The sequence below is a fragment of the Lissotriton helveticus genome, chromosome 1_1 (assembly GCF_964261635.1).
Source record: "Lissotriton helveticus chromosome 1_1, aLisHel1.1, whole genome shotgun sequence".
NCBI lineage: Eukaryota > Metazoa > Chordata > Amphibia > Caudata > Salamandridae > Lissotriton > Lissotriton helveticus.
The window spans coordinates 720,949,859-720,970,411 of NC_136057.1; the positions used below are offsets into that span (position 1 = coordinate 720,949,859).

A 20,553-nucleotide genomic window follows, 5' to 3' on the forward strand; every position below is an offset into this window, starting at 1 on the left:
GATTCCAAGCACTGAGTTAATAGCCTTAAATGTAAATGTGAAAAAACGTATATTTCACATTTGGTAAAAAAAATTCTCAGATTAACAGTTACGTAATCTTGATCAATTGTTTTTCATTGAATCTAGCAATTGCGACTGTTGTGTGCCAGTTGTTGTAGAGAAACAACCAGCTCAGCGCATGCATTACAGCGCATGCGTTTATATCGCGTGCACCTACAACGCACGTACGTCGCGTGCGTTGTCTGTGCACGCCATTACGTCACATGCGCATTTAGAACGCATGCATTCACAACGGGATGGGATGTAATGGTGGCCTCTGGGGAACACAGACGAGAGGGAGACAACACGGGAACAACCGCGAAACAGGTAAGGAGGTGCTGTTTTGGGGTTGCGTTAGGGCTACTAGGGCTACTTAGAAAATGGGTGCTGTTTTGGGGTGGCGTTAGGGCTTCTAGGGTTACTTGGGAAATGGGTGCTATTTTGGGGTGGCGTTAGGGCTACTAGGGCTACTTTGAGAATGGGTGATGTTTTTGGGGTTGCATTAGGGCTTAGGGCTACTTTCAGTATAGGGGCTGTTTTAGGCTTCAGGGTTGAGGTCGGAGTGTAGGCTTGTATTACTGTTTAGGGGTTAGGGAAGCGTTAGCGTGTCGTGTTGTAGGGTACAAGGTTTAAGGTTTAGGGTTTAGGGTCGGGTACGTCGCGTGCATTAGGGCTTAGGGCTACTTTCAGTATAGGGGCTGTTTTAGGCTTTAGGGTTGAGGTCGGAGTGTAAATTGCTATGTAATACCATGTGGGTGTCTGTATGCGATGTTACAGTCTTTTACATGCATGCTTATACCAATGCGACGTCATGGTATGCGATGTGATTACTCACGATGTAAGGGCACATGCGGTGTAATAATTCCGATGTAAGGGCATGCGATGCGAGTGTTTGCGATGGATCGTCATACAACCGTTGTTGTATCAATGCGATTGGTATCAAACTGGGGCATTAGGCACTCTCTTGTATAAATGAATGTCATTCCTCTTTTTTCATGGCGTCTTTTTAGGGTCTCCTACTACAGTTACACCTGCTGTCGCAGAAAATATGCTGACAGCTTTGCAATTCTGTCCAGTGAAGTGGTGTGGGTGTTGCAGATCTTTGTAATCCACCTATAGGTGTTCTTCAAAAGGATTTTCCTAAGGAGTGAGACACATATGGCTATTGGCTCGCTAAAAAGGAAAATTAATGGCCAAAGACTGATACGACGTAGAACAATCCTCCATACAAGCGGCACAGGGGTACAATACATAGATTTTCTTAAATTGTGTTTGTCTTGACATTTGCTAAAATATCATATTATTGAAGGTTTCCTCTCACAAAAATAAACAAACATGCTTTTCAGTTTTTAGAAATTGTATTTCCCTTTTCAAATGAAATAGAAGCAGTAGCATAGCTGCCAAAAAAAATAAAAGTAAGAAATAACAAAACATTGAAAATATAAAAGAATAGAAAACAGTAATACCATGTGGTGGTTCAAGCAGTTTCTCTTAAGTTTCCGAATATATGGCCACATTTGACCTGAAGGTGTGATGAAGACTTGGCCTTTGCCCCAGGGCATTGTAAGTGGCCATAGATTTGACTTACATATCCAGCAATCAAAGGGATATCTATTGTTTACTTTCTAAGTTCATTTTCGTAATTTAAACAGAAGACACGTGGGCTATGTACAATCGATGATATCTTCATTAAGAAATTACATTCTTTGGATCTTCACCCCATATCATTTTTTGCAGGCTCTTTCATTTGTCTCTTTCCGATTGCAAGTTCTCATCCTTGATCTCAGCGAGCTTCACATACCTTTGTCTCCATTCGAAAAAGTCCCCTGCCTACCTCACATCCCTGTGTACCAATTGCATTCTAGGTTAGATAGCAACTATTTATCTAGGTCTTTGTGTGAACCTTCAGGTGATTGGCCCGAGTAACGGAACCTGGACAGATGTGAGAGGGTCACCAACTTAAATCTCGTTTTTCCCTTTTTCTATAGGGGTGTAACCCAAGCAGACAATGCTGAAGTGACAGACTAACCACTCATTCAAAAGCATGGCCCTAGTGTGTCTACACTCCCACTCAGAAGTTGGCCACTACTGTGCTTTTCTAGACCATGTGCGTGAAATCTGTATCCAGCCATAGCTAGGTCCAGCTCCTGTTGTAACTGGTCCACGGGTCAGGAATGCTGGAGTACGCTATGTCTCTGTGGTCAGCCAACAGACCCTTAAAGTACATTTATAGGTTACAGACAGCAGGTCCAGTCCTCTTCTGTTCTGCTGAACGTCCAGAAAGTGTTCTGATGAGCTTGGGGTTAGATGCTACTTTTTCTCAGTTCCCTAGTCAGTGGGTGGGGGTGATTCCGTGCCCAATGGGTAAGAGGTTCCCAAGGACAAACCTTTTCAGCACACTGTTTGCCTCACTGAAAACTACCTTGTAGTGTACCATTCTCACTGAAAATCAACTTTTCAAAATATTTCTGTCCATGGAGGGAGCTTTTGGGACATATAGGCATATAGGGGTGTGTTTAAAGCAATGAGCAGTTTCCTTCCACTCAGCCACACCAAACTGGGCCCAACTCCCTTTTCCAGTGAGACTAAAGCTAGTCTCACTGGAAGATGCATTTTGGGATCAAAAGACCCCTCTTCTCCAGGGTTCTTTTTTCACTAAAATATAAAAGCAAATGTCTCCCAGGCCTCTTAATTTGAACCTACTTGAAGTTCCTCAACGCTCTTTAACCTTCCTGCTTGGGTTAAGTAAAGTCACCAAAGCAGCACTGACAGGCCAGTGCAGGGAATCCAATGCCAATTAGCCTGCTGGAGATTCAAGCAGCCAAAGGATAGCTTTTAAAAAGTATGTTTCCTTTATATTCATCAAAAATTAAACTTCATTCTTGAATTGTATTTGTAATAACTATTAAAAACATAGCTTATTCCAAACCAAAGAAACATGATTATCAAATGAATTGTACTTTAGCTTTTTCTTTGTAGAACCAGCTACAGTCCTATCAGTTAAATAACTTTTAGAGATGTGTATATGTAGGAACATGCAAATATTAGATTAATACATGTTATACTTTTAAATGCCAGTCACCCTAACTTGTGGGCTACAATAGCCTTCTGAGGGATGACAACCTGCAGGTTTAAAAGCTACAAGAGTCAGGCTACACATGTAGGCCTGAAGCCATTTTTACAGCTGAGTTAATGAAAAACGCAATAGGTGCTGCAGTTCACAGGTGACATTTAACTTTCTATGCCATTGATCTATTTTCTTACCCATACACTATGGCATTGCTGAAAAGTAAAATATGCCAATTGAGAATTAGCCAACAACAGTAGCAAGTGCTCAGAGTTGAAAAACAACAGCATCAGTCCACGAAAAAATTGAGGTTTCCTCACAATCAAGAATGGCTTGTAAGTTTTATAGTCTGATGGATTGTTGCTGGTTTTAGGCATGGTTGCTGGTTTTAGGCAGTATAAGTAGGCAGCTCCAACATCAAGTACAAGAAGTGCCCCCCGTTTCAAACCCTCCTCTCAAACATCTAGGAGTTTATCCAGTACTACTTTCAGGTCACATTTGACTATTCAGTTGGAAGACTATCTGACCCCGGGTTTGTTCTCCCCTGCATATTCAATATTACTACCCTTATTTCGCCATCAGTTAGTAATGCATCCAGTTCATCTCTGTCCCCAGGTATAAGCCTAGGAAGTGTGACTCTTTCTATGTAGTCTTGAGTATGGTCAGAGTTGACTGTTGCATGGTGTGTATACAAATCCTGAAGGCATCTGTGGAACACCCCACTTATATATTTCTGGGAGAAACATTACACACCATGTACATCTACTATTCTCAATATCGGTCTCTGGGATGTTGCTACTGAATAAGTAAGGCCAGGCTTTCTCCAGATTTGTCTCCTTCTCTATGTAACCTCTGCATAAAAGATGTGTAGGAGTCTCTGTCTAATCTACCGTACAGGGGTCTCAGTTATCTCTGTTTCTCAGCAAAGATTAATTGAGCTCCCTTGGAGTTCACTGGAGCCTCCTCTTATTGGGCTATATTTCTAGCTCCAGTTTTTTAATATCTGCTCTAAGTTGTGCTGAAGATCTGCATATATTGATTAGATACAATCCACATATTACCATCTTCATTACATCCAATTAAATAACGAGTAGAGATGAGATATCTCAGTTATGCCTAAAATACTAAGGTTTTTCCAAGATTGCCCTAAAGTCTGGGTCTATGTGGACCTCTTTCTTTAAACTCCATGATGTAATGCAGACAATAGGGCGACCATGTGTATATGTCAAATAGAACTGTGCAAGATTGAACATGGATAAGAATATTTTAAGACAAGAGATGGCAATATACTAAAACTGGAAACCAATTTATTAACTAATAACCAAAGAAAATAAGAGAAATAGCAACAAAAAAAAGGAAAAATGGAGAAAAAAAGTTAATGGTTTCAGATACATGTCAATGGGAACATTGGTTATCACTGGCTGCTATCAAAGTCAATGTAAGTCTATGGAAAGTAAAAATGTAAATAAAAATGAAGGATATAAGAAGGCTATTTCTTTTTTAGCTGGCCTTGATAATACATAATCCTATTGATAGACATATTTCATGGATCAAATTATTGGGTTCTGGCTGATGTTTAAAGTTATCTTAGATTGAATAATTTTTCTGCAGAAACATGCAGAAAAATGTCTCCAATGGAATGGCTAAAAAGCTTCTACGACTTCTACACAATTTTTTTGGTCATTGGAAGTACCGTGCGCCGCGCTGCTCAGGACCGAGGTTGCATTAGAAGAAGTGAAAGGTTCCCTCGCATCTTGGCTAAACCAGAGGTCCCTTACTCGTACACAGGAGTTTTCAGTACTATCAGGCATAGGGCTGTCAGTTTCATTATAAACACTGAAGGATCCATCACCTATTGGCATTATATATTTTTTGGGAACCACACAAAATATAAGGAATGGACAGTCAACCGGAGCATAGACATCTGGGGTGCAGCTTCTAATTACCTACCAGATAAATTTCCCTCATCGCGTGAAGCCCCAAGGAGCCCCGCATATAGAGAATTAAGGATATCATTATAATACCTACCTCTGGATCTGATGAGGTTTTTGTATTGTTTTTAAAAACAAGGGAGACTAGTATTCTGTTTGTCAGGAAGAAGGTGGTTTTATCAAAGGAGTACCACCGAAACGTGTCGACGCATTTTTCTTATTCATGCGGTTGTTTCCAAGGAATATGTTCATGCCCAATAGATGATTTTATTGATGGACATTTGAACAGACAAATGAAATGAATTCCATGTGGAACAATCTAAATATGATGTGACCATTAGATTGCACTTTTTCTTTGTCTCTCGTTAATTACAGATGTATGGTATTGTGATTTTTAATGCATTGTTATGATCTTGATTAGGTTATGATTCTTTTTTTGAAAAAGTAAAACTGTTTTTAATAAATATATATATTTTGCATATACTGGTTGCAGTTATGAGTGTTTGTATTATAATTGCCTAATAGGGTCCGTTTTCTATCTGTGTATGTGAGGAGTGTGTGTATCTGCCTCATTGAAGCTTGAGAGTTATATGAGTCAATTGCAAGTTTAAGTTTAAAAAAGTTTAAGTTTAAAATATTTGTAAAGCACAACATACACCTAAACGGGTTCTTGGCGCTAAAGTGGCAAAAACAGCCTAAGTGTCGGAATCAACAGCTCGGGCGTCAAACTGAGGCAGGGGGAAAGAGGATTTTAAGACAGAAAGGCCTGGGTGAACAAAAAAGTTTTAAGGGATTTGCGAAAGGTAGAGTACTGAGTGAGGAATCTGAGGTGGAGGGGAAGGGAGTTCCAAAACGCCGGGGCAAGGGTGGAAAATTTAGAGCCGCCCAGTTTTTTTTTCCTGTAACGAGGGGCAACTAAGAGATGTTGGGCGGAGGAATGGAGGTCTCTGCTGGGAACGTATGTTTTGATGGCTGAAGATATGAAGAAGGGGGCAAGGCCGGATCTGGCCTGAAAAGCCATACAGCCTAGTTTGAACAAGGCGCGTTCCCGGACAGGGAGCCAGTGGAGGGTCTTCAGTAGGGGAGAGGTGTGGTGAAATTTAGGGAGACCAAAGGCAAGGCGAGCCGCCTGGTTCTGGACCAGTTGTAGCTTGCGCATGCAGTACTGGGGGATACCGTTGTACAGGGCGTTCCCATAATCCAGGCGGGACAGGACCAGTGCGGACATAATCAGTTCGAGTGCAGGAAAAGAAAAAAAGCGAGAAATAGAACGAATAGTGCGGAGAGTGAGAAAACAGGAAGAAACCACCGAGCCTATCTGGGAGTGAATGGTGAGTTTGTCGTTGAGCTTGATACCTAAGGTTTTAACAGAGGAGACTGGGGTGGGAGGAGAGCCAAAGGAAGGGGGCGAAAATAGGGAGTTCCAGGGACTGGAGCAACCACCCGTAAGCACAAGTTCCGTCTTATCGGGATTGAGCTTCAGGTGGTTGAAGTTCATCCAGTCCCTGATAAAAGATAGAATTGATTGAAAATTAGAGATAGAATCAGGTGAAGAGGACAGATTGAAAATGAGCTGGAGGTCATCGGCATAGTTGTATACCGTGACCTCCAGCTGCTGAAGTGCAAAGATGAGCGGAGAGATGTAGAGATTAAATAATAAAGGGGACAGAGAAGAACCCTGGGGCACCCCGCACTGGACCTGACAGGGGGTAGCTGAAAACTCCCCAAGACGAACCGCCTGGGTCCGGTCCCTCAGGAAGGACGAGAGCCAGATGAGGGCCGAGCCTCCAATGCCCGCCGCCCTGACACGGGAGAGTAAGATGGAATGGTCCACCGTGTCAAAAGCGGCGGACAAATCAAGGAGGACCAGCGCCTGAGGTTGACCTATGTCCATACCTTCTCTGAGGGTGTCCGACACCGACACCACCACTGACTCTGTCGAGTGCCTAGGTCGAAACCCAGCCTGGCAAGGGGCCAACACCCCATTTTCCTCGACAAAGGAGCTGAGCGCAGAAGTGACGTGACGCTCCAGCACCTTGCCTAAGAAGGGTAACAGGGAAATGGGGCGATAGTTGGCCAAGGCAGAGGGGTCGGCTCCTGGTTTTTTTAAAATGGGAACGATAGAGGCAGCTTTCAGTGACGGAGTCACTACACCCCGGGCCAAGGAATCGTTGAGGAACCTAAGAGGAGGCAGAGTGCAGACAGAATAGATCTGCCGTAAGATATGTGCAGGGCAGATATCTGCTGGGGAGCCAGATTTGATTTTAGGGATAAGGGAGAGGAAGATTTCCTCAGTAAGGAGCGGAAAAGAATTGAGAGAAGCTAGAACCGGGGGTAACTGGGTGTCTACGAAGAGGGGGGAAGGGGGGGGGGATGTTAGTTTGGATTGTCGCGATTTTTTCCACGAAGTATGAATTCAATGAATCGCAAAGGTGCTGAGAGGGGAGAGGCTTCAATGAGGTCCTATCAGAGAAGGCCAGGTCATGGGTGATGGAAAAGATCTCCTTGGGTTGATTCTCTGCCGCCAGGATTTTGGCTGAGAAGTAAGCTTTCTTGGTCTCTATAATGTTTTTTTTTTATAAGTCCCTAAGAGAAGGACGTAGCGGGACTTGGAGGTGGGACAGTAGTCCAGTCTCCATCTACGTTCTGCTTGTCAGACCGTTAATTTCTGCTCTTTCAGTTCTTTGCTAAACCACCGATTGGCGTCTTTAGGGCGCCTGATCGAGGTGCGCCGAAGGGGAGCCAAGCTGTCGCTTCCATTCTTAAGCCAGGAATCAATGACCTTAGCTTGAGCTGCAGACGCCAAGCCCGACAGAGAAGCCAAGCCCAAGTTGAGAACCTTTTGGTTGTCCCAAGAGAATCCTGAATTATTATTTAAAAAGCTTCTACCACTGAGGCCCCCACGAGTTGGTATGAACAATTTTGGTAATCATAGTGAAGAGATTAGAGTAAAAAAAGCTCCAGGGGGTAAAATGTGTTCTGCACTGGCTAATGATTGATTTAAGGTCCTCACATCCTGAGTGGGTTCTCCTCCTAAAGACTCTTGTTGTGCACTGACAGACAGTTCACAGCACAGCAGGAGGAAAGTCAAGCAGGCCTCCACAACCTCTAGTTGAGCTGGCTAAGCTCATACCAGAAAGTTTTGTTAAAATTAAAAATTCTTCAATCAGAATGAAGCGCTGGGGTAGGACAATAAAATTACATCTTAGTTGGACTGTGGCAGTCATTTCACTAAATTTCCAGATTGAAGACCACAAGTTTGAAAGTTCTTTTGTAGATATGTTTTATTATTTAGCAGTGACAGCATAATGCTCAGGAAAGGGGACGATTGCCATTTTGCAGACCACAAATCATTGAGTAACCAACAAACACAAATTCTAGGTTGCTTTATTCATAACCAGGTAGAACAGCATACGGCAATTAAGAAGTAGGAGCTGTACGGTGCCTGGATATGGCAGGGGAAATTTTGGCAGGAAGGGGGGGTGTGGCAGGCCCCACACGCACACATAAACACTCACTCACACCCATGCATTCACAAACCCACACACATACACCCATTCATAAAACTCACTCAAAACAAATTCATACAATTCATACATACACACATTCACCAATCATTCAAAAACATAAAACATACCTGCCCTTCAGCTCCTGGAGAGAAAAACTTTGGAGGACCAAGGAGGGTTGGGACTGTTTCCTTCTCTCATTGGCTGATGATGGGAGGAAACAATCCCTCACTCTTCACAGAGTGGGATGGGGTCAGTGAGACTTGCTGATCCCCCGCCCCCACCCTGTTACGAGGTGCCACTGATTGACACTCAGTCCTTGACACTTCAGGGCTTAAAACTGAAGTGCCAAGATACCAAGTAATTAGTAAAGCTCTCACTCATCACAAGGGGGAGTGCCTTGGGGCACTTTTGCAAGGCTGAGGAGGTCCCGCCCACAGGGCTTTGAAATCCTCAGTCTGGCACAGTTCAGCTCAGGTTGCCACGAACAAATTTAGAACATGCCTAGTTTCTGGCTGCTTGACCTAAACAAGAAGAATGCCTGTCAGGTTGACCTTTGCTAAGCGTGACATACACTCTTCTTCTCCAGAAAAAAGGTGAGGGAGCATGGCCCCCTGTCCACCTGTATGGATGGGCCATGGCTGGTGCATGGCAAAACATGGCTGTCAGTATGGCCCGTCTTCTCCCGAATAATGCACCCCAAGTACTGATGGCAGTTAGCCGAGGTGAGTGAAGGGCATGCAGCAAAGCCCACTAACCAAATCATCGATAAACTTCAGGATATAAAAGAAATGGTAATCACACAAGGCATAACTAAAAGAATGCATGCTTAATTAACACCTCAGCTTGGGTGGACTTAGACCCTGGAATAACATGCAGTCAGGTGAGGAAACGGTTTAAAAGTCAAGAGGTCCTGTGTGCAGGTCATTACCAAAGAGGGACTTAAAGTAAGTGCTAATGGGGCTGACTGGTACCAACCAGCACAAATTAACCAAGGCACTACAGTGGGGAGACTGGCACTTACTGGTATTTCTGTTTAGTATGTCATAGCTTGGTCCCTCTGACTGTATGTAATGTACATGAGAGTTTTGGGTACAGGGTATGTGGGGTCCGCCACTGCCCATATTTATGTAGCCCCTAAAATTGTGTGGTGCTCCATGGGGTTTATTGGTCAGTGTTGCTGTCTGTGTTTTTCGCTGTATGTCTCTTGAGCACTGCTCTGATGATACACCCACTCTGCAGAATTCTTTGTAGAGTGAAGTACATCATCTTTCTTTAAACTCACCTCCTGCAAATACAAGACGTAAGTTTAAAAAAAATCAAGACCATGTAGACTGTGCAACCCCAAAGAATGTAGTGCTAATAAACTAAACCGGCTTACTCCCCGATATGGAAACCACAGCAAATATAATATTATATTAGCTCACAGAAAAGTCTCTTAGTAAACACTCTAGCAAATGTCTGCTTTGTGACCCTAAAATCTGCTGTGGACAAGGTCCAAACAGCAGCCTTGCGGGCATATTTAGACTGATGGGGTATTCCAGAAAAAGTCTTAAAAGCCATAAAACATTTTACTAAGATACACATGGATATAGGTGAAGCTAGGAAACAGGCAGTACATTTAAGTAAATGTTTGCATCTCAAAAGTCTTTGCATTTTGCCCCCATTTCATTTCAATTTTACATTTTTCCTTTTGATCCCTAAACAACCCAAATGTGCATGCCTCTAAGACTTTAAGAAGGGAGCACAGTAAATCTCATCCATACAATACACAATGTTGTCCTACCAACCAAAACGCCAACTGACCACCAACACCTGATAACATCAATACATAGATATAAGCTAACAAATTACATGGAGATCATGTTGAGCAAACAAAAGGTAGTAATTTTGGCAAGAAAATAAAGAAACCTGTAACTGATACTTGAATAAAACAATATTGAAAGGTAACCAGAGTACTAATATCTTGAGATAATTGTTAACCATCGTAGTGCTTTCTACCCTCAACAGGCACTTTTAAGATCAAAAGCATGCACCCTTGAATTTGCTCTCGATACACTATTTAATGTAGCTTGTCATTAGAACCAATCTTAAAAGTAATTAATACCAAAGTCCTTTCAGCAATGCAATCACCTATTGATTGCAATTGTATTTATGTATTGCTTACTACCCCTGATGAGTCTTTGAAGTGCTTTTTGGCGAGTAGCATGCTAATCCGAGACCCAAGGTGGATTAATGGTGGATTACCATAGGAAAATATACGTTTTTGATTAGGACAATGGACATGTGAGTCTGTTAGTTGGATTGAAGAGGATAAGGGAGGGATAGAGGAGGAAAGAGTCTAGAAAGGGTTATTTGGAATATCATAGTAGTAAAATGAGGTTTGGGATGGGGCAGAGAAATGCGGGTAAAGGATATATTGGAAGAGATATAGGATGAGACAGAGTAATGAATTGGAGAGAGTTGAAGTTTATTTTCCAGCAGTGAGAGTAAAGTAATAAATATATAGATACATAACTACATAAAAAGTTATACATGTACATGGAAAATAATAAAGAGATATAAAGTTGTATTATATAAAGTCCCATATAAACATGTTTGGCTAAATGTTTAGAAACTCACACTTTCAAGTGTTGCTGTACATAAAGCAAGTTAAGTTATTTATTTGTTGTTATTACGGTTTTGGGTAATGTTTTTATTTATATTATATAATTTTGATATTTTGATATTTCTTTATATTTTACCCCAATATTTCAATAGTGTAGCACTTAGATACAATTATTATGATCATATTTACACATTGTTATAGATCAAATAAAACAGAGCCCCATAAGCATATTATCAAGTAACTCATATGCAAAGTGTGCAGCGACATATATGTATACACATGTTAAGCATAAAATGACATCTATGTATATCAAAAGTAATATATACATTTGTTAAGCAGACCTATTAGAATTTCTATATATATTTAAACCATAAGTAGTATATTTATTTGTACAAAGAACAGCACATTTCTCAATACATACATGTAATCAAATTAAACATATTTACATACATAAGCACATGCTGCACATTAGTGTTTTGAGTATGGTGGTCATGTAGGAAAGAGCCAACTCTTGAGTAGTTTTCTGAAGATAAGATAGTTATCTGTGGTTTTAATGTCTGGGGGTAATGAATTCCATAGTTTGGCTGCTTGAACAGAGAAAGATGTACCATCCGTGTTTTTTCTGGGATTTTGAGGCTGGGTCCCAATCTGGAGTGGAAGTTCCTTTGGTGTATGTATTTGGTGATTTTATTCCCGATGAAAAGTCGTCCTGTTCCATGTATTGGTTTGTGGGTGATACATGGCAGCTTTAAGGTGGATCTTCTGACAACCGGTAACCAATGTAGGGCCCTCAAAGCAGGGGAGATATGGACTTGTTATGTTATGTTATGTTACTTTATTTCTTTTATAGCGCACGGCAACTCCAGAGGAGCATCCCGGCGCTTTGGCAAAGAAAGGAACAGCATAAAAAGCAACCACACAACAGTAAAAGAAATAAAAGGACTATTTCCTAAAAAGCCATGTCTTCAAGTCCTTTCTAAAAGCAAGAAGACAGGGGGCCGATCTCAGGGACAATGGTAGTTCGTTCCATGCCTTAGGTGTCAAATAGCGGAAAGATCGACCTCCCAAACGTGCACGACGAATTGCAGGGACAGTCAGCAAAGACAGACCCGATGATCTGAGAGTCCTGCTTGGCACATACCGGGAAAATCGTTTCCCAAGATATTTGGGGCCCATACCATGTATGGCCTTAAAGGCCACAGTCAGGCATTTAAAAAGGACTCGCTTGGAGATAGGTAGCCAATGAAGGGTGTTCAATAAGGCAGTGGCGCCAGCTCTCCTCGGGAGTCCAAAGATGGCACGGGCTGCCGAATTTTGGACCACTTGCAAACGGGTCATAAGATATTTCGGTAGACCCAAAAAAAGAGCGTTTGCGTAGTCCAGTCGCGACCCGATTAGTGCCTGAACGACTGTCTTCCTGTGGTTGAGTGACAGTAGAGGAAGAAATTTCCTCAGCATCCGTAAGATGCCGAAGCATTTCCCAACAATGGACGAGATGTGAGGTCCAAAGGATAAGTCACAATCTACTATCACTCCCAAATTCTTGGCCTTGACAGCAACCTTATCAGGAGGAAACATATCCTGTGGCCACCGGGATTTACATTTCAGAGTAGTCTGGCAGCAGTGCTCTGAATTCATTGTAGTCTTTTCATAGTTGATAAAGATGATCTGTGATAGGGGCCACTGGCGTAATCAAGTTTAGACAGTACATGAGAGATAGTAGCTTGGACCGTGTGTGGAAATCGTAAGTGGGGGAAGATGTGTTGCAGAGTTTTAATAGTAATGAAGTTTGATCTTACTAACTTATCTATTTAGGAATCCATTGACAGCTTGGAGTCCATGGTAATTCCAAGGTTTCTTACTTTCTTGGACACTGTAGGAGGTGGTCCCAGATTGTCAGGCCAAGTGCAGAGTAGGTCATAATTTTTCCATCGCCACATGTGAGTATTTCAGTTTTGGAAGCATTCAATTAGAGATGGCTCCATGTCATCCACTGATCAACGGCTCAAAGGCAATTAAAGTTTCTGAGTTTCCAATGACATTGGGGCTTTTGAGTTTAAGAAATATTGGGGTGTCATCTGAAATTCATTGATCATTGCCAGTAATGACTTAATGTAGATGTTGAAAAGCATGGGTGAGATGGTAGAGCCCTGAGGGACACCTGCTTTTGTGAAGCACAGGTTGTATGATAATAAAGTGGGAGTATGGATGGCATTTGCTATGTTTTGAAGGTAGGATGTGATCCAGTGGAGAACAGTCCCTTCTATTCCAGCTCCGTAGAAGCTTTGGATTAGAATGTCATGATCAACTGTGTTGAATGCACTGAAAGGTCCAACAGAAGTAGTGCAGCGAACCAATTCCAGTGTACTGTGTTTTTATGGTCATCCTATATGGCAATGAGGGCAGATTCTGTGCATCTTACTGGAAGGAATCCTGTTTGGATGTGAAGTGGTATTGGAAAAATGTCTTGACACGGTCATCAGCAATATGTAAAGACACCTATTTTATCTACCAGGCCACCTTCATTCAAATTTAACACAACCTAAAAATGTTCCCCCATCAAATACTGAAACATCTCATCTGAACTGAGATCACAGATCCATGAAAAAAAAAACAGTGGAGTTCTTTATTAGAACTGGTATTAGAAAATCGACAACTGAAGGAACCGCTACCCAGAAGTTTAAGTGAGTTACAAAAAATAGGAAAAAATTCCTTAAAAATATATTTATATGTTCATTACAAACTTGAAGTTAGTAAACAATCACAAGCTTGGTTGGTTATTAATACCTATGATAGTACCGATTGGCGGCTGTATTTTTGAAGGAAATATTCAAAATATAAACAACAGAAGCTTCTGAGATGTAGATTTGGTAGCTTTGTATCTGGCCATTTTAAACCAACTTGGACAATGCACCCCAAAAACAATAAATGAAGATTATGCAATCAAAAAAAAAAAAATTTGAATATTTTGTGCAACTGTCCAGCCTTACTAACTGAACGAAAATCTGTTCCATGACACATACAATTAAATGAGTATCCGCGCATGCTGACATACCCTAATCTAATGACTTAAAGGGAGAAAACAGGCACTTAAATATAAGCTTCATAAAGTGACAAATGTGGAAAAGAAATCAGAGGCATCAAATAAGGCACTTAGGGCGAACAAGTCTACCTCACACAATATGCTCCTGTCAAAGAGCAATCGGTCTCCCTTGCAGCACAAATTTGAAATCTGTGGCAAAATCATCATTGACTGATTGAAATTCTAAGACATTTTAGAAGGCTCTTTAGTTTCTGAAATGCTGCTATAAAACCATTCATTCCTCTTCTTGAACAACACTGATGACTTGACTATCTGTACCTCTGTTCAAAATGTTTTTTTAGCTTTAAATATATGGCAAGAACGGAAGCTAATGTTGTGCTTCTCTTAGCATGCTTTAATTTCACAAGCAAAAGTCAAGAAACACTAAACCTACATTCCCCATAGGATTACGACCAACAAGATAATGGAAGTACAACAGTACTGCATTAGGAACACCATTCAGGTACCAGGAACACCTGTAATACCTATCTTGACTGCAAATAGTCCTCTTTTCTTGATGCTCAGCTCAGAGTCAAGATAAGTAGTATTCCTGTATCTGTGAAAGTTTTAAAATGGTACTTCTTATACTATTTCTCACTTTAATGTCGTGGAGTATTTAGTATGCTATCTGTGCTGTGGAAATGTTGTGTTTTCTTGTGGTCGCATCGTGACCAGGGGCTTCTCAATTTCATTGCACATCTGATATATTAACGGTTTGAGGTGCACATTCTATCATGATAGTTGTTTCAACACAATGCTCGTTTGGGGGGCTACCTCACCACCACAGTCCGGTTTCTATCTACCCGCTACATAGGATGTAGCTTAATCTGGCTGTCTGAGTCAACATCTCCTTTTCAAGCCTTGTCTTCAAGGGCAAAAATTCAGTTGATAACCTTGCCCGCCCCAGACAAGTCAACATACTTCAGCCCATACAATGTGACTTGTTTAAGCAGTATTTTCTCTCAATGCCTCAACAACTGAGGATGGATGGATGGATGGATGGGTTTTTATATAGCGCAATATCACCGCCAGGTCTCAAAGCGCTTTGCATTGGGAACCCGTCCTGGTTTTTTTTTTCCTTGTGAGATAGCCCCTACTGGGTATCCCCGAAGTGAAAGCCAGGCATCCCGCCGCGGGGGGCCATAGTGGAGATTAAGCAAGCTATTGCCCAGAGTTGCAGAGTGTGAACCTGTGATTCGAGTAGGCACCGAAGCGAGAATTATCGAGTCCGTGGACATTTTGGGTTCAAGACCCTGCCACGTCGGGAATTGAACCCTGGTCCCAGGTCTGATCTCACCGTCCGGGTCTGCCTCCTCTAACCAGTGAGCCACACTTCTCCACATAGGTGTAATTTGATTGCTCGGCCCACTGTATTCATATGTAGAGTTAATTCTGGATTTTAACCCTTGATTAGAGATTTGGTTTTCTCAGTCACGTTTCTGTCTCTGTATCATTATAAAAATTTCTATTTGGACATTTCTAATTACTTATTTAATAATTAATATATTAGAACCAAAACCTTTTACAATGAATCCTGAATTCAATTCTCCTTTCTACTATGAGGATGAGAATATTTGAATTCCTATATCCAATCATCAGTACAACAAGTTGTGTTATCTTCCAAGGAAAATAAAACAAAAATATTGAAAGAACTATGAAAAATATTTATGAATAAAAATGCTTTGGCCCAATCTGATGGAGGTAACGCAGAAAACGCAAGCCGCAAAATGTTTATGTTAACTTATCTTCAACAAAAGAGCATGCTGCCACCACCACTCTTAATAATGGTGATTTACCTACCAAGAAATCATCTTCTAGTAGGATGCAATTGGTCATTGAGTGCTCCCCACACATGAACATGGGCAGTGACCCTCCCAGGCCTCCTTTAAAGGAGGGATTATTGTTAGGTAAAACATCCTTTACAAAAATAGCTATACAAGATGTCCTAAACACAGATGATGATTACATTGAGCACACTGATGACGATGCTAACAAGGGTGATGCATCAGAGTTCTCAGTTGGTTCTTTGGATAATAAAATGAAAATGGTCCCTTTCTCCCAAACGAGGGGTTCAAAACTGAAGTTATTAGATTATGAGGGCCAGTCTATGTATGACCCTATGCTGATACGCCCTGATCACTTATTTTACATGTAATAGAATTGGCCATACTAAAAGATATACGTCATCGATACAATGGAATTATCCATGTGGACCCAAAGAACTATATGTATTTTGTGAAATGCACACCCTGCAATGGATCAAGAAAGAAGAAATGTCTTTCTCAAACTGGACCCTAAATTGTCTAATTTAGGCCTGTGGATGCAGTTATTAAGGCTGATGGAATGCTGTTTGGATAGTCCTTCATAAAGGAACAAAGTAAATATGTAACCACTTTTGCATCTTTGGACAACAGGTTGTTGCCAGGGCTAGCAGAGGAAGGAGTAGCTTTGCAGGCCTCTTTAAAAGATTTCAAAACAGAGGTTTCTACTTCTATTTACAAGACTTTCATCCTCAAATATTCCCACGAAGGGGCAGAAATGTCAGAGGTCATGGAGTAACGGCATAAAGCAGCACCAGCCCATCCGGTAAGTGAAAATTCTGGCCTTCTTATACTTAGGGACATAAACAAATGTTTCTCCCAGAATGGGGGTCTATTACCGCAGGCCCTTGGTTACTGTCCACAGTTCAAGGTTTTCCTATATAAGTTTATGAACCTCCTTCTCATGATTTTTTTCCTCAACCTCTAAAAGTTCCCAAGAGCTAGATTACGTAAGATATCAAAAACTTCAAGCCCTCCTTTAAAAACGGGCATAACAAGAAACCTCTCTTCATCCGTCTAGTTTTTTAAGGCCTATATTTTTCGTAAAAAAGAAAAAAAAAGAAAATGCATCCACTAATAAATATCAGGCATTTCATCCCATTTGTCATCTATCATCATTTCAAGATGTACTCTTGAATGGACCCAAGTGTTTCCCTTCTACAGGGGGGCTTGGTAGTCCAATTACAGCTTCAAGTGTGCATCTAACTACCTCAGTTCATCCTTATTTCAAGACGAACCTTCAATTCCAATAGAAAAACAAAATATACCAATTGTCTTCTCACTCTTCTGTTTGGTTGGTCTTCAGCACCTTAGTGCTTCACAAAATAATGAAGCCAGTGGTTGCTTTACACAGATCTCAAAGCTTTTGTTTAATAATGTATTTGGATAACATCATTCTGATAGTGCAAAATATTCATACCCTATAGTCTCTGATTCTTGCCGCAACTTCCCTGCCCCAATATTTGGGTTTTATTCTCAACCAGGAGAAATCTGTCTTGATTCCTTCCAAACAGATAGAGTTCTTTTTTTTTAATTCACACACTTACACTCTAAATCTACCCAGGACAAGGTGAAATCAATCGAATCTGAGGCTTCTCAAACTCTTCAGGCTTTGTCCATGTCCCTCAGATATCTAGCAAGAATTGTAGGTATTCTCTCCTTGTCATTACAGGCAATCTTTCCAGGTCCTTTTCATTACAAAGCCCTTCTGAGGTTAAACTTTTGACATCTCCACAATGGTTTAGCTTCCCCTTAATATAATAGATCAGGAATCTCAATTAGATCTTCAGTGATGGCTAGTCCACTACAATGCAAAACCAAAGGGGATGATGGACAGAGTGTTGAACATTGCAAGCAGACTGATTTGCATATGGCCATATCTGAACTGGGGTGGCGAAGTGAGCTAAAGAATGATGATTGATTAAGCCTAGATCAGTTGACTGGGGGTGAGTGCTTGCAATGTTCAACACTCCACCCATCATCCCATTTGGTTTTGCTTAGTCCACTACAATGCCTGGAATGGCAGAACGATTTTTGTTTCCACCCCAGATCTAATATTAGAATCAGATGCAAGTGTGATAGGTTGGGGCGCCCAATGTGGTCAGTTCTTGCTTAGACATACATAGGCACAAGAGAAGGCCACCAAAATAAAATACGTTGTTTCATTCTCATGTGCATGGACGATATAACAGTGGTGAGATACACAAATCACCTGGGGGGAACAAAATTCAGACCTCTAGTGGAATTAGTAAAATGGTTTTGGGGGTTCCGTCTTCTACACAAGATCTCTGCCGGGCCAGAGTATCATATGAAAAACCTCAACACAATAGCAGAGTGTCATTCTTGTTATCTCCAAGACTCAAGTAATTGGAGACTACATCCATCTATTTTGAGCCTCCTCTTTCACAAATATGGTAACTTTGCCATTGACCTCTTCACCTCCAGACTCAATGCTCATCTTCAATCTTTCTACAGCTAGATAACAGATTCTTTAGTGTTAGCTACAGATGCCTTTCTCCAGGATTGGTAACCAACTAAGTTGTTCTTCCATTTGCAATGATCAAAATGGTGCTAGCTCAAGTACACCAACAGAAAGCATTACTGATTTTAATAGCGTCCTTGAGCTTCCAACGCTTCCAACACTTCTGAAACTAGCAGTACACTATCCAATTTTACTTTCAACTTCCAAACTTCTGAATTCCCAAGGGCACATCGAAAACTTAAAAGTGAACAACACTTTAACTCTAACTGCTTAGAAGGTATTGGGGCTGCCACGGCCAATCGTGGAATTTCATCATAAGATGCTAACTGGATCAGAAAATCATGCACTCCTGGGCACCACAAAAGCATATAAATCAGCATGGGCTGTTTGTTCAAGATATTTTTGCGAAAATATATTGATCCCTTTTCAGCCAATATTACTTTGATAATAAATGTCCTTGTATTGCAAGCAAGGGAGGGTTAAACTTACTGTACAATCTATATGTATCATTCTGCAGTTTCGGCAAACCAGCCTCCTATTCACGGAAACCAGTTGGAAATTATCCCCTTGTTTGACTGTTTTTAAAGTAAGTAACATTTCGTAATACACCTCTTCCAAAATACAGTCAGGTGTGGGATGCTAATTTTGCTCTTACTATCTTCATCGAGTGATCAAAGGTTCTACTTTATCACTTAAAAATATTTCTGCTAAGTTAATGATGTTATGTTTGATTGCAAGCAAAAAAAATCTGTTAGACAAGGCATTTTACACCTACAGTATTTCGTATTGTTCGGCGATATACTAAGAACAATCTTATTTCTGTTTTCTATCCCTATTTTACAAAACAAACTAAGCTTTGTGTAGGGAATTGTTTAAAGGTGTATGAACAAAAGACCAGTAATCTCCGAATGTCCTCTGCTACACAACTATTCATTTATTTCAGAAAGGCTCACTAGCTAGTTTCTTCTACCAACGAGGCTCGATGGATAAAGTGGATAATTTCCCTGGCGATTATTGATATGTCCATCTTTGCAGTCCATTCTTCCAGAGGGGTAATGGCATCAAAAACTTTTGGGGTAGGATCTCATTTAGAGGCTATTCTCAGATCAGCAGACTGGTCAAAGGATAATACGTTTGCACATTTATTCGAAACATGTGCCTACACATACCTTGTTAGTACTTAACATGAATTAAACAAGCATAATATGAGCCTCCAGTCTTACCATAAAATGTAGATTTTACTAGTATTAATGTAGGAAATGTTCAATTTTATTAAAAAATCTAAAGTGTTATCCCATTGATCTGAACTAATTAAAAACTTTCTGCCCCTTCCTTGTTTTGTGCTTGCCATCCAGACCGATTTGCCAGCCTAGGAGGGTTTCGGATTACTTCCGCAACACCTGGTTTTATTCTTCAACAACCACATGTTCTAAGAATCTTCACGGTGTGACGGTATCTAAGACATTACCAGATTCAAGGAGTACTTTCACAGACCTTTCACAAGAACTTGTTACTTTTCTTTTAGCCATGCACTTTGTTTCCCTCATCTTACCATTAATTCATAATACTTCAATGATTTCTGATTCAAGAAAAGTGGCCTGTTTGCAGTCAAGTTAGGAATTATAGGTGTTCTTTTTCCTGATTGGCGTTCCTGCTGTACTTCTTTTGTTCTCTGGTTGGCTTGTTGGTCGAAAGCCCTATGAAAAATGTAGATATTGTGGTTCTTTACTGCTGCTATTGAAATAAATTAAAGCAAGTTAGGATAAGCATAATATATGCCTCAATGTCTTTAATGTCACCCTCCACACCTTCAGGTAGAACCTTAAGACCTGGCTCTTTGACTGAACGGGAGCCATCCAGCGCCTTGAGACCCTCACGGGTGAGTAGTGCACTTTATAAATCCTTGATTGATTGATTGATTGATTTAATAAAATAGCTTAAATTAACACTGGTTAATGTACATTGGGCGTCACACTCTATTAGGCCTAAAAGCAAGGCTTTAAGGGGGTGGGGTCCTG

At 41.0% G+C, this 20,553-nt stretch overlaps 1 protein-coding gene across 2 annotated transcripts in view; it reads right to left on the reverse strand.

The window, feature by feature from the left end:
• NAV3 (neuron navigator 3) overlaps window positions 1-20,553 on the reverse strand; it is a 1,248,418-nt gene that overhangs the window by 753,705 nt on the left and 474,160 nt on the right. The gene's annotated exons all lie outside the window — the stretch shown is intronic.